This window comes from Bos indicus x Bos taurus, chromosome 6 (assembly GCF_003369695.1).
Source record: "Bos indicus x Bos taurus breed Angus x Brahman F1 hybrid chromosome 6, Bos_hybrid_MaternalHap_v2.0, whole genome shotgun sequence".
Lineage (NCBI taxonomy): Eukaryota > Metazoa > Chordata > Mammalia > Artiodactyla > Bovidae > Bos > Bos indicus x Bos taurus.
In genome coordinates, this window is record NC_040081.1 from 70,936,304 (window position 1) to 70,952,254 (window position 15,951).

The window sequence follows — 15,951 nt, forward strand, 5'->3', positions numbered from 1 at the left end:
AAAATGAACATGTGCCAAAGATTCTATTGAAATCATGGTGAAGGAACCAGTAAGACATTAGAACCAGCTCAAAGAATTTCAAAGAGCGGACACATAAATGGATAATGTGCGTGCGTGCATGTTAAGTTGCTTCAGTCATGTCCAACTCTGTGACCCTATGGACTGTAGCCCACCAGGATCCTCTGCCCATGGGATTTCCTAGGCAAGAATACCTGAGTGGGTTGCCATGCCTTCCTCCAGGGGATCTTCCCAACCCAGGGATTGAACCTGCCTCTCATGTCTCCACATTGGCAGGTGGGTTCTTTACCACTCGTGCCACCCGGAAAGCCCATATGGATAATAAGGCATGCTAAAATAAATTTGCTTAATATATCCAAAACTGTCTTCTGTAGTAGGAGAGGAAAATCAGTTGTGCCCGCATTGGACAAAATTCATTTGCATGTCTGTAGAAAAGATTTTTTTGCATTCCTACCAAGTGTCTGTGACTTACAAAGTTATAAAATAGTTCAAAGACAAGGTGCAGATAACCTGAAGAGTATGACAGACTAGACACCAGTAATATTTTTTTTGCTCATTTCAAAGTCATTTACAACTTTTTCCTGAAACTAAAAGCAGTCTTTCTGGGTTTCTAGTTGAAGCTAGGCCCTCTGCTTGGGCACTAGAGTCTACCTAAGGACACTGGTTAGCTGTTCTTCTTCCTATTAAGTCAGCAAAGTTTTACCCTTCTCAATTTTGCCAGCAGCAGACACAATACCTTTTCAAAACCTAATCCCATTTCCCTCACCGGATAGCATCTGCTTTTTCTGGGGGCTTTGCAGCCAAACTACAAAGTTTTATTTTGTCCTTACTAGCTCCAGTTTTCCTCTCAGTGCTCAACCCATTCCAGTCACTCTCCAGACCACACAACTCAACTGACACTGCTCCTGAAAGAGCCTCCAGCAACCATGTGAAATCTAGTGGTTGCTTCTCAGTATTCACACCGATGCAGCAGTTAGTCACTTCACCTTGATATGCTTCGTTTAATTGACTCCAAGACTCTGCACACTCTTGAGCTTTCCTCCTTACTTCCCTGGCTATTCCTTCCCAGGTTTTTCTACAATTCCTTCTCTTTATCCTGACTTCTGAATGTAGGAATGCGCCAGTTCCGAGTTCTTGGTCCCTTTCTCTATCTTTAGATGGTGATCTCATAACAGTCTCATGACTTGAAATACTATTTATATACTGATAACTTCTAAATATATGACAACTTCTAAACATCATTCCTCAACTCTCAACTCATATATCCAATTGCATACTCCGTGTCTCTACTTGGTGTGTAATATAGATCTCGATTGATGTGATTACATGGAAATTTCTGATTTTCCTCACCCGCCACCTCTCTTATAGCCCTCCCGTTTCTTTACTTACTCAAACTGAAAACAATGAGGTCTTCCTTGACTCTTCTCTCTCTCTTGGCCTGCAGACCATCAGTGGCTCTGCATCCAGAAGTTATCCCTGTTATATTAACTCTTTGAGCTCCCCTCCTGATTTGAGCCACCATCACTGAACCACCTAATCTGTTGTTTCTGCCTTATTCTCTACAGCTGATTCTCAACATAAGCCAGCGTGATCTTTCAAAAACGTAGCTCATGTCACTACTGTCTCAGAGCCCTGCAACAGCTACCAGTTTCTCTCAGATTAAGGCCAAAGTTACTCCAGTAAGCTACTAGTTTCCCATATGATCTGACCCGCAGTCATCTCTCTTACCTCGTCTCCTAACCTTCATTCCCTCTCCCTGCACACTGGCCTCCTTGCTGGTACATGTACATCAGCCATGCTCTCATGTTAGGGCCTTTGCACAGGTCGTTCCCTCTGCGTAGAGTGCTCCTTCCCCAGAGGGCCGCATGGCTAACTCTTCACCATCATTGTGCTATCTACTGCTGCGTAACGACGTACTTCAGATCTTAGCAACGTAAAACAGCAAATGTCTCTCAGTTTCTGTGGGTCAGGATTTCAGGTGCAGCTTAGCTGGGTGCCTCTGCCTCAAGGATTCACTCAGTCAAGATGTCCCCAGGGCTGAAGTCCCATCAGCAAACTCCCTGAGGGAGAACCCTGCTCCAAACTCATTCATGTGAATATCAGCAGGATTCAGTTCCTTGTTAGCTACTGAGCTGTGGGCCAGGAACCTCCTCTGGTTCCCTGCCACATGGGTCTCTCAGTGGGGCAGCTCACAGCATGGGACCCACCTCCCATCAGAGCAGGCAAGCAAGAGAACGCAACACAGAAGCAACCTCTTTATCACTTACTCTTGAAAGTGACGTCCCATCACTTTCTCCATGTCTGTCTGTTAGAAGGGCGTCACTAGATCAGCTCATACTCATTACACAGGGCAGGGTTATCAGGAGGGTGTGGGTGACTGTGGGTGGGGCCATCTAAGGCTGCCTACCACAACCACCTTGTCAGTAAGGTGCTCAGTTGTGTGGACTGTAGCCCGCACGCTCCTCTGTCCATGGAATTTTACAGGCAAGAATACTAGAGTAGGTTGCCATTTTCTACTCCAGGGGATCTTCCCAACCCAGGGATTAAGCCTGCGTCTCTTGTGTCTCCTGCATTGACAGGCAGATTCTTTGCCACTGCGCCACCTGGGTCCTTATTTAAGGGTTGCAGTCTGACCCTCTCTCTCATGTTTTCATCTCCCTTTGCTCTCTTTGCTGAAATCCTTACTGTTCTGAATTATGATTTTCTCTGGATATATGCCAGGAGTGGAATTGGTAGTTCTATTTTTAGTTTTTTAAGGAATCTCCATACCGTTCTCCATAGTGGCTGTACCAGTTTATTCCCACCAACAGTGGAGGAGGGCTCACTTTTCTCATCACTCTCTCCAGCATTTATTATTTGTAGACTTTTTGATGATGGCCACTCTGACTAGTGTGGGGTCAGGTCTATCTCTCCTTCTATTCTAAATGATAATCTAGGTGGGTAGAGAATCCTGCATTAAGTTTTTCCCTTTTAGGATTTTTAACATGTCTTGCCACTCCCTTTTAACCTGCAAAGTTTCTGCAAAAAAAATCAGCTTATAAGCTTTATGGGAGTGTAACTGGCTCTTTGTTTTTCTCTCACTGCCTTTAGAATATTCTCTTAATTTTGCCATTTTAATTATGATGTGTCTTGGTGTGAGTCTGTTTGGGTTCACTTTTTTGTAACCTTCTGGGCTTCCTGTACCTTATATCAGTTTCTTTCTTTAAATTTCAGAAGTTTTCAGCTATAATTTCTTCAAATACATTTCCCCTCTTTCTCTTCTCTTTCTGGAACCCCTATTATGCATAGGTTGGCACATATTATATTCATAGATCTCATACACTGCTTTCATTTTTGTTCATCTGTCTTTCTGCCTGCTGTTTCGATTGGGTGATTTCCGTGATTCTGTCTTCAAGATCACATATTTGTTCCTTTGTGTCATTTTATCTGCTATTTGTTGCTTCTAGTTTGGTTTTTACCTCAGCAGTTGAATTGTCTCTTTTTTGTCTCATCTTTATAGTTTCTAGTTTCTTGTTACAGTGGTCAGCATTTCTATCAGTAATCTTTCTTAATTCAGTTAGTATTTTTATTACCATTTTTTAAATTCAGGGTCTGGTAGGCTCATAAGCTTTGCTTTATTTGTTCTTTCAGGGAATTTCCTTTGCTCTTTCAGTTGGGAGTAGTTTCTCTCCCTTTTTATTTTACTTAACTTCCTCTGTCTCTATGAATTTAGGAGGAACAGTTGTCTACTGTGGTCTTGGAGTGTTTTTAGGTGGGAATGTCCCTGTGTAGGCTATGTGTGTCCAATATCTTTGGTGCAAGGGCTGGTTTTGGAATGGACCAAATGGACCTTTACTCAGGGTGTGCTAGCGGTTATCTCCTTGCTGGGAGTGTGGTTGGTATTGTGGTGACTAGAGCCTGTACTGGATGTGGGGCAGGGCTTCCTCTTGGCTCCCTGGTGGTCACCACCCTGGCGAGGGCAGGGTCTGCTCCACGGTTGTTGGAGTAGCAGCTCTGAGTGCTGGGTTCGGTCAGGCTCCATTGCCCTCAAGTGCATGCCATGTCCCAAAGGAAGGGACTGCTGAAGGAAGCGAAGCCCATGCAATCACAGAGGACCAGTGTAAACCCGTACAGATGTCCACAGTTCTGCCCAAGCTTACGTCCCTTTCGCATTTCGTCCCAGATCTAGTGCCAGGCAGTGGTGTGGGGTAAGCTGGGGATCTGGGTGTTGTGGCTGCAGAGATTGAGATGGCGGCACTGTCACCAGAGATCTGCCTGTGTTGCAGCCCTCTCCCAGGACCTGCCTGCCCTGTACCTATGCTGAGCTGCAGTGTGGAGTGGGTGGGGCCCAGGCTCTCCAGCTGGGAGAGGAACCACTACTCCTGGGCATGCTGATGATAGCCGTCCCTGTCCTGCTCGGGACAGATGCCACACCCCTCTAGGATCTCTACATAGCTAGAGGACTCCTCTCCCAGGGCCAGTCTTCCTGAGATTCACAGCTTAGCCACTGCTCACTTGCCACCCTGTGTGTGTGCTGACAGGGGCCTGCACGGCTCCCCTGGAATCACACCACTGGCACCCAGCTCTGTCTAGAATGTGTAGAACAAGTTGGAATTTACCCTGTCCAAAATCACAGTTTATACACTTTAATAGTTTTCCCTTCTTGGTACAATTTTCCAGGCTGTGAAGTTGTAAAGTGTTATTGTTGCTCTTGTTTTTTTAATATAAGAGAGACTTAGGCTCTTAACTCAAATGAATTTTATTTGCATTCCCCAGATCATATCTTCTGGAATGTATGGTAATTTAGAATCAGAAGCACCTGATAGTATGAGGGTGTGTTGGAATGAATAAGTAACCTCTGAGGATGCCATTTTTGGTATGCATACTAATACATTTTACTTGTTCATAGAACATTAAGGTATCAACAGGAATTTGGGGTGTGCCTAGACCTTAACCTGGTTAGTAGAAGTTGGCAAAGGGGCCTGGCTCTCTGCAGACTGAGCACTTATTGCATCTGCCCTACAGAATCCAGGCCTACCTTCCATTTCATGACTCACAAGGTCTGTTTTTATTACCCTAAATTTCAAACTTTTATATAGTAAGTGAAACAAGGCAAATGCTTATGCTACTTGATGGAGCAGTTGTACCCTGATTTGTCTACCATAGAAGACAGTTGTTTGTTTGTTTGTTTGTTTTTAAATCACAAGCAGAATTATAGACTTTGCTCTTTCCCTTCAGCATCTCCCACTTGCAGGTTAGATTTCCCTGCAGTCAGCAGTCTTTCATCATTAGGTCTAAGACAATATTTATAAAATCATCTTTGGAAACTCTGGGTGAAGAATAACACCATCTTAACCCAGGGCTTCCCAGGTAGCTCAGCTGGTAAAGAATCTGCCTGCAATGCAGGAGACCCAGTTCGATTCCTGGATTGGGAAGATCTGCTAGAGAAGGGATAAGCCACCCACTCCAGTATTCTTGGGCTTCCCTGGTGGCTCAACTGGTAAAGAATCCACCTGCAATGTGGGGAGACCTGGGTTCAGTCCCCGGGTTGCGAAGATTCCCCTGGAGAAGGGAACAGCTACCCACTCCAGTATTCTGGCCTGGAGAAAATTCCATGGATTGTACAGACCATGGGGGTCACAAAGAGTAGGACATGATGAGCGACTTTCACTTTCACTTTTTCTTTTCAACCTTGGGACGGAAAGAAGTTAAACCCCCTCAGGAAACAATGGAGAAAAAGTGAAAATCAATTAGCTTAATCTCTTTAAGTCCAGGAAAAGACAGAAGGGCTCTTGTCAAACTCAGTAGTTTACACCCAGGCACATTTAGAGACTCCATACAGGAAACACAATGCTTACTAAGGATGTTTCTCCTCCTGGATCAGGCAGTCACCAGAATTTTTGACACTGACTTTGATCAGCTTAGTGCCTTATTTAAAAAGATCACCTATCTGTGGCCAGGTCTTTACGTGTTAACTCTCTGAAAACAAAAGAAGAGCAACTTATCTATTCAACCAAATTTATTTAGCACCTGCTATATGCAAAGCATGGAGGTAGGCTCTGTGGTGCATACAAAGTTATATAAGACATGATTCTTGCTCTCAAGAAGCCCACATTTCAGTATGAAGATGGCATAGGTGTATCAACAACCCATTGCCTTAAGTTAAAGTCATGGAGGAAGTCCGTCAGTGTCATCATTTCCCCGCCACCTCATGATCTCCTCCTTACAGTTCAGATCCTGACACTTGATAGACTGTGAAACCGTATGTGGCTTCATAAGCAAGAGAGCTATGCTGTCTCACAAGGCCACGCTCTCAGAAGGGCCCCATGCTTGGTTTAATCCTCTGCTGCTGCTGTCTGGAAATTCGTAATGATTTTATTTTTGAACTTGTGTTTGATAGAGGAAGTCTGATGGGACAGTGGAACATGCACGTGAGCAGCGGGAACGTGACCAGAGGTTATGCCTGCCTGGGTGCAGAGAGCTCGGGCCACACAGGCAACCCAGCATGCACACACATGCGTCCAAGCAGCTCGGTGCAGCCAGGCAGGGGGGGATGGTGGAGGCGATAGCAGAAGCAGAGGCAACAGCTGTGGCAGCGCTGGCTCCACAGACATGAAGGGCCCCTGCATGGGGACAGCACCAGGACCTGCAGTGGGAACCCAGCCGGCCACTCCCGGTCATCACACAAACATCACCTCTCCAGCCTGACACTGGGACAGCAACTGCTGGCACTCAGGCAGCAGACCATATCAGTAAGTTAGCGCCAAACACGTGAACATCGCAATGAAGCCTATCAGGGAATTATTAGAATTTCCAAAGAGTTTAGAATCTCTGGTTTTGAAAAACTGCTGCTACATTGTGAAGCAAATAACCACACATGTAGAAATAGAAACGAAAGGATTATCCACATTCTGCAGAATAAAACACTATAAAGAAGATGTGGTATATATACTCAGCCTTATACTTAAAGTAATTTTTTACTTCCCTGGTGGCCCAGTGGTTGACTCTGTGCTTCCACTGCGGGGGACATGGGTTCAATCCCTGGTTGGGAAAGTTCCATATGCCATGCAGAAATGCCACAAATTAAAAAAAAAAAAAATGAAATTTTTCCATGTGCAACAACATGGGTGAACTTAGAGGGTATTTTACTCAGTGGAATAAGTCAGAGAAAGACAAATACTGTAGTTATAACTTATATGTGGAATTTAAAATAAATGAATGTAACAAAAAGACTCGTAGATACAGAGAAAAAACTAGTCATTATCAGTGGGAAGAGAGGTAGGAGGAGAGGCAATATACCGGTAGGGGATTCAGAGGTAATTACTAGGTATAAAATAAATAAGATACAAGAATGTAATGCACAGCACAGGGAATATAGCCTGTTATTTTTATATGTACTTATAAAGTTATTATATATAGACTAAATCTATAACACTACTGAATCACTATGTTGTAAACTATGTTATTGAAAGCAACTATCCTCCAGTGTTTAAAAACACTATTTTCATTTGAAGGTTTGAATGAATCATTTGTTGTTGTTGGGGGTTTTGGAGTATAACTGCTTTACAATGTCGTGTTAGTTTCTACTATACAACAATGTGAATCAGCTATATATATACACATATCCCTTCTCTCTTGAACCTGCCTCCCACCCGCTATCCCACTCCTCTACATCGTCACAGAGCTCTGAATTGAGCTCCGTGTTGTACAGGCACTTCCCACTAGCTATGTATTTTACACGTGGTAATTCATGGGGTCGCAGAGAGTCGGACACGACTGAGAGACTGAACTGAACTGAACTGAGTGTATAGTCATTACTACTTTCCCAGTTTGTCCTACCCTCTCCTTCTTCTCCTGTGAATGAACCAGTTTTTAATGAGGAAAGCCATAGGGAATTAACTTTCTTTCCTTGTAATTGAAGCTAAAATGACAGAAAGCTTAAACAAGATTTTCAAATTATACTCAAATCACAAAGTCACTTTCAGTTACTTGTACAACCTCCACAAGTTTCAAGAAACATTGCCTTATAACTGAGGAAACATTAAAATGACATTATGTACATTCATACTTTAAACTCAGACTTACATAAAACAAATCCATGTGAAAAATTAAATCTGTTTAGAAAAACAGTCCCACAAGAACCAACACTAGAATAGACTAGAAATACTAAAATTTCTATTTCAAAATAAGTCATTAGAAATGAATTTTAGTGTGGCCACAGCCTATAGAATATTCTCAGCAATTGCATCAGCAGAAAGATCCTTTCAAAATGAAAATGATCATAAGTTGTGGTCTTACATTCGCTGAGTGATTGATAATGCTTTCAGGCATAGCTCTTGAAAAAGAAACTATATGGAATGAATTTCTTACCTGTTAAAATGACAAGTGTAAATCTTAATTTGCAGACAAGTGAGCCAAAACAATGTTCATAATAAATCAAGGTATCATATTAATATACTATTGTAGTTTATTGTATTATATAGAATATTGACCTCCCCCCCATATTACTTTTGCAGTTTTCAGATTCACTGAGTTTCCCATTTACCACCACTACTCCTATTAAACTAGTACCTTTAGCTGCCCTTTTTTCCCCTGCTTTTGAACAAGGGTCCTACATTTTCATTCTGCACCTGACCAAGCAAATTATGTAGCCAACCTTGGTCAGGTAAGAGTATGACAGATTTTTCATCATAAGCCATTACTCAAGACAGTTTGTGTTGCGAATGCTTAAGAATATAGAAAAGAGCAAGAAAAAAAAAAAAAAAGATGCCTGTTCTTAATGTGTTCCATACAAAATCTATCAGCTGGTAGGCATTTTATCTACGTTAAGAGGAAAACTGTGTAATACTATGAGTCAGAGTGCAGAATTTGGCATAAGGAGAAATCTGTATTTGATCCAAAACGGATGTCACAAAAAAAGTTTGGGACAATGCCTCCAGTGGGTTGGCATCCTGATTAAAATTACAGTGTTTGCGGTCCAAAGCATGAGTTTAGCAGGGATAAACACCCATTCACATGAGGGTCAAACTCGTACTTTATAAGCAGTAAGTCAGTCAGATTGTCCTGTCAGTATGCTGAGATTTTCAAGTAGGAAGAGCTATTTTTCCCCCAAATCAGAGAAATGGCATCACAATATGGGCCCTCCCCTTCTAGGCTTCTTCAGAATTGACAACTTCCAACAAGCTTTAGTGAGAGTTGCTCAGTCATGTCCAACTTTTTGTGACCCCATGGATATATAGTCCATGGAATTCTCCAGGCCAGAATACTGGAGTGGGTAGCCTTTCCTTTCTCCAGGGGATCTTCCCAACCCAGGGATTGAACCCAGGTCTCCCATATTACAGGCAGATTCTTTACCAGCTGAGCCACAAGGGAAGCTACAAAATCACCATAGAAATGACTTATATTTGAAAATGAAATATCAGGGAAAATCACCTAAATCAGATAAATCAAATTTGCTTTCCATAAAGCTAAAAAAGATCCATTTAATTACAATTATTTTATTTTATATTATGACTGTTATATAAAACAACTTTAAAAGAAGATGCATATTTACCCAAAACAAATTTAGTTCTATCTTCTGACTTTGAAAGAAGTTATGGATTTCTAAGTGATATCATTTATCAATGCTTTTAAATGGTCCCATTTCTAGTATCTATAATGTTAAAATAGACTGAGACAAGCTACAAGCATGTACAGAATTACAGAGAAAGGCATCATAAACAATGTTTCTAAAATTGGGAAAAACCATAGTAATACATATAAGAATAAGAAAATCAATTTCATAATGTGTAAAGCCCTCTTACAAATTAGTGACAAAATGACTTGGCAGCAGGCTTCTGTTTTCTAGGCTGACTATATCAAAGTTAGCTTTGAAAGACAAAAGCAAGTTTAAAAGAACTGTCCAAGGAGAGTGTGGGAAAGAGTGGCATTCCTCTGTCTTTGTGGTCCTCAGGGAATGGAGTGACTGGTGATTGATGACAAATGGAAAAGTCACAGGGCTTTAGTAGCCAAAATGCCCCACCCGCCACCTCAATCCTCCTTCCTGTGCCTCTCTAAACCACTGGCATCAGAAAGCTTGGAATTTACAGTGAAAATAATTTAATGAGCTAGAACAAGGTCAAAGAGAAAAGGATGTTGTTTATCAGATACCATCAACACAGCAGTGAAACAGAAATAAAAACAGAAATACACATACACACACAAAAACCTGAGACTAGCTGTTTATCTAGGTCTATGGGGTCGCACAGAGTCGGACACGACTGAAGCAACTTAGCAGCAGCAGCAGCAGCAGTCTCCAGGAAAGGGTGGGACCACAGGCCTCTTATCACCTAAGTGTGATTCCGGCTGTGTGGAGGATGTATGGGGTTGTTATTTGTGTATAGGGTTAAAGAACCAAGCTCTTTGCTCTAGTGTAGGCAAAGGATTGCAGACTGGCAGCCTGAAACTCAAACTGGACTCACAATTCAGTTCAGTTGTTCAGTCGTGTACGACTCTTTGCAACCCCATAGACTGCAGCACACCAGGTTTCACTGTCCATCACCAACTCCCTGAGCTTGTCCATGGACTCATGTCCATCGAGTCAGTGATGCCATCCAACCATCTCATCCTCTGTTGTCCCCTTCTCCTCCTGCCTTCAATCTTTCCCAGCATCAGGGTGTTTTCCAATGGGTCAGTTCTTCACATCAGGTGGCCAAAGTATTGGAGCTTCAGCTTCAGCGTCAGTCCTTCCAATGAATATTCAGGACTGATTTCCTTGAGGATTTACTGGTTTGAGCTCCTTGCAGTCTAAGGGACTCTGAAAAGTCTTCTCCAACACCACAGTTCAAAAGCATGAATTCTTCTGTGCTCAGCTTTCTTTATAGTCCAACTGTCACATCCATACATGACTACTGGAAAAACCATAGTTTTGACTAGATGGACCTTTGTTGGCAAAGTAACATCCCTGCTTTTTAATATGATGTCTAGATTGGTCATAGCTTTTCTCCCAAGGAACAAGCGTCTTTTAATTTCATGGCTGCAGTCACCATCTGCAGTGATTTTGAAGCCCCCCAAAATAAAGTCTGTCACTGTTTCCATTGTTTCCCCATCTATTTGCCATGAAGTGATGGAACCGGATGCTCTAGTCTTAGCTTTTTGAATGTTGAGCTTTAAGCCAGCTTTTTCACTCTCCTCTTTCACTTTCATCAAGAAACTCTTAAGTTCCTCTTCACTTTCTGCCATAAGGGTGGGTTATCTGCATATCTGAGGTTATTGATATTTCTCCCAGCAATCTTGATTCCAGATTGTGCTTCATCCAGCCCGGCATTACACATGATGTACTCTGCATAGAAGTTAAATAAGCAGCATGACAATATACAGCCTTGATGTACTCCCTTCCCAATTTGGAACCAGTCTGTTGTTCCATGTCCATTTCTAACTATTGCTTCTTGACCTGATTTCTCAGATAGGTGCTATTTTGCATGCACAGTTTTAAACAGTTTTTCTCTTTTTTTTAAAAATAATGATTTATTTTATTTTTGGCCATTCCACATAACTTGTGGAATCTTATTTCCCTGACCAGGGGTTGAACCCAGACCTCAGCAGTGAAAGGGCAGAGTCCTCATCACTGGACCACCAGGGAATTCCTGGAGAGGCTGACTTTAGATGGATGGGCAGGAAGTTGTCTTTGAGGAAGTGATATTTATCCTAAATGACCCAAACCAGATCTGAAAAAAGTATTCTAAAAAGAGAAACAGCAAGTAGAAAGGTCCTGAGGTGGAACCAAGCTTGACTGGGCAGGGACACATGAGGTAGAGAAAGAGATGAAGTCACACAGAAGGCAGGGTTTAGATCACATAGAACTTTAATTCAGACTTGGACTTTATTCAAAGGACATTAACTGGACTTAATTATAAGGGCATTTGGAAGCTGTTAGATAATGTTAAACAGGGGGATACATTGATTTATATTAATTTTGAAAGCTTTTTCTGGACACTGGTTAGATTATAGATTGGCAATTATGCAAGAGGGGAGGCCAAGTAGGAGTCATTGTAACAATCCAGGTAAGAAATGACACCTAGTCTAGACAAGGTGGTAGTAGTGGAGATAGAGGCAGATTCAGGATCTGTTTTAGAGATAGAGACATCAGAACTTGGCAGGGGGAGTGCATTCAAGGCAGGAGCAAATGAGAGGACTCTGCAGGGGTATGCTGCTTCCCTCCACGGAGATGGGAGACTGAAGGAGCAGGATTTCCTAGGCCTTATTTGAAATGCCTGTGAAACACCTAGATGGAGATGGCAGGCATATAGATGGATAAATAAGAATTCATGGAGCACGTGTTTAGCATTCTTTTGGGAATTTTCATCCTGCCTGTGGAAACCTAGAAATGTTCAAGAATGGACCTGAAAGGGCAGTTTCCCTTTACTCAGGAGCAGAGGAGGTGTCCTACAAGGTCCAGATCGCCATCACCTAAAGGGTTTAAGCACACACAGGGCAATGGGATGCTTCATTTCACATAGCAGAGGTGCTTTAAAGAACTGTGCGGGTCAAGCAAATTGCAAATTGCTATTTGCCCTTTATTTACATTTCAATTTGCCAAGCACCTTCTCCTTAATTTTGAATGATCTTCAGTTGAGCCTGGTGGGCTATAGTCCATGGGGTAGCAAAGAGTCAGACAAGACTGAGCGACTTCACTTTCAGTTGACACTTAGCAGGAAGTTTCTAGTTTCTGCTTCCCCTTCTCCATCCTCATCACTCTGGTGCCCTGGCTTTTCTAACCAGCCTTTATTCCATGGACTGTTTCAAGTTGAGAAGCTTAAATTCACTCTCTGATGATTCTGGGGTGCAGGGACAGATCTCTAAGAGAAGAAGTAGCTCAGGAAATAGCTGGCCTCTTCCCTACTTCTGAAAAGTTGAGGAAGAAAACAAAAGAGGGAGACCAGCCCCCAGAAGTGATTTTAGGTCTGGTAGCCAGGTGTGCTGAGCTAATACTGAATTCCAGAATGAAGGGCTGTCTCCACCCAGTTCCAAGCAGCTACAGGCTGCGAGCATGCAGGCCCTGTGGAGAGCAACAGAAATTAGTTTTTCCCTGTGGGTTCTTCCCAAGAGGAAGAAGGTGGCAGAAATGAGCCTGGTATACTCAGTTACTCTGCCCAAATTTACTTTCCATCATCAGAGGTGAAATGCTTAAGCCTTGGAGAGAAGCCAGGAAACAGTCCTCCTCATGGAAACTTGGAGTGGAGAAAGGACATTCTCCCCTAATGATAATAGAAATGTTCATTAATTGGCTGGTTTTATATGCTTGGCTTTTCAGTAAGACACAGTTAAGTTCGACAAGCAGATACAAGCACAACTCTGACACAAACTATGCAATTTGGGGAAAGTTAGTTGCGCTGTTTCAGGTTTCTCATTTGTAAAAATAAGGATAAGAGTACCTACCTCATGAGATCATTCATGTAACACAAAATGCACTGCATGGATCAAAAGAAGCATTCAATAAAGATTTGTGACTACTATTTCTACTGTGAGGGTGACTATCACTATTACCAAGTTAGAAAATCTGTTAGGTGCCAGGGATATAAAAGATAAAAAGATAGCTTTAGATATAAAAGATATAAAAGATAAAAGATAACTCACCAGGTTCCTCTGTCCATGGGGATCCTCCAGGAAAGAACACTTGAGTGGGTTGCCATGCCTTCCTCCAGGGGATCTTCCCAACCAAGGTCTCCTGCCTTGCAGTCAGATTTTTTACAGTCTGAGCCACCAGGGAAGCCCATTTAAAGCTAAGGAGACAGGAATTTTAAAAACAACAACAACAACTTTAAAATACAGTGGAATGCACATGTAGTAGAGTTTCTTGCCAGAGGGGTGCCTACTAGCGATTACATTTTAGTGAGATTACATCTATGCAGGCCAGGACAAAAAAAAATCATCTTGGAATTGTTGAGCATCCAACATCTTTATTGGGTGGGGGTCACGTAAGTAGCTCTGTCTGCAAGAGAGATTATCAGGAACCTGCCTGTGTTTTTAGGTGGGTTTGTTTTTTTTTTTTCTTTTTTTTAAAGGAGTTAGTTACCAAAATCTTCAAGGTAGTGAAAGCTAGAACCAGCCTTGATTTAGCACACAAGGGCATGGAAAGAGCTGATCACTTTGGAATCTGACACTTGGAGCCTAAACTGGCGGAGTCTGAGGGCCCCTGACTCAGGGTGACATTGAAACAAGCCAATAGAGCCTCACTCTGGCCAAATTCTGACACTGCACTGATCTCCTGTGCAAGTGCCCCCTGAGGGCAAGGCTGTTCACCTCTACTAAACAGCTTTGCTTCCTTGCCCCTGAGCCACCCCTTACCCACAGACATCCTGCAGCTTAACCCGTAAGTCCTCATTGCTACACTTGCTGAGGTGACTGGGAATTCTGCCATGAGTACTTCCTGTTAGCTCTGGAGTGTGGGAGCCCACCCCCAGAAAATAAGCCAAGCATCTTCCAGGAAACGGGGACACATGGCCAGTTTTGTTGCATTCATCCTCTGCCATTAGACTGAGCCACCAGACTTCCCTTCAGGTGTCTCTCAAGCACTGCTAGGCTGTAGGCATGAAGGAGAGGGAGTTTGGGGGAGGACAGTTCACACCTCTGGGTTCTCTATTACTAGTTTGTGAGGCTCAACCATTTGCACCCTAGGGATACACTGGGAGGTAAAATAGTTGTATGCCAAACTGTAAGGCATCCTTGTTACTAACACAGTAATAGAGCATGCATAAGCTACAGTAAGTACAGGCTTCCCTGGTGGCTCAGACAGTAAAGAGTCTGCCTGCGGCGCAGGAGACCAGGGTTGGATCCCTGGAGAAAGAAATGGCACCCCACTCCAGTATTCTTGCCTGGAAAATCCCATGGGTGGAGGAGTTTGGCAGGCTACAGTCCATGGGGTCACAAAGAGTGGGACACGACTGAGTGACTTCACTTTAAGCTACAGTAGCATGAAGCAAGGAGTGATGAATTCTGTAAGAGGAGGTGTTTAGGGAAGACTTCTGAGCAGTCAGCCGGAAGGGGATTTGAAAGTATGAGTAGGAGTTTACAGTGACAGAATGGAGGAAGTTAATTACAGACAGGAAGAATGGCATGGACAAAAGCTTTACTAACCCATGACATAACATGGTATCTTCAATGAATTAAAAGTAGGTTTGTCCACTCTGCCACAGATTGTTTTGGTGGATTCGTTTCTTGTTCCAGTGTTTACTGATAACCTTCCTTAGTTTTTTCACAATGCACAGGTTTAATATATGTAATATATATAAAGAATAATGGTGCCTGGCACATGGTTAGCACAACCTTAGTCACACTTAATAGCTCAACTTTTTTTTAATAAGATGGAAAAATATTCTCAGCCAGTCATTCTTTTCTGTTTCCTATTCTTACCTACCCCATCCTCATCCTTCAAAAATCCTAAACACTCCATTTCAAAAGCCAAACAAACATTTTAAGAGGCCAGTCTAAAATCGATATGGCCCAAAACATGTAAAACAAAAAGGTGTTGCAGGAAAAGGGTAATGTTAGATGTTTTTGATCTGGGGGTGATTATAGGCAAACAATATCTAAAACAAAGCTTCAAATTTTTCTTCTGTTATTTCCTAAGTCTCATTTCAAAGGTTTGTTCACATAATCGCATCTTGACGCTCAAGAATACTGTCCTCAGTAGATCGCCAGGTCGGAGACGGCACCGAGAATCGGTGAAGTGAGGAACCCGTCTAAGGCGTGGCGATTCCCGCAAGTGCCACGTAACCAGGACGCCCGAACTAACTTGACATTTAGGAAAGGCTAAGAGAAGAGATGGGGGTGGGGTGGGAGGGTCTGCATTTTAGGGCAGAAGACTCAGGAGGAAACAAGAAATAAAGAGCCGCGCGGCTCTGGGACGGTGGGCACAGCGAGATGAAGAGGGTGCAGAGTGGGCCGCGGGAAGGATGCGAGACGAGGAGGGTCACA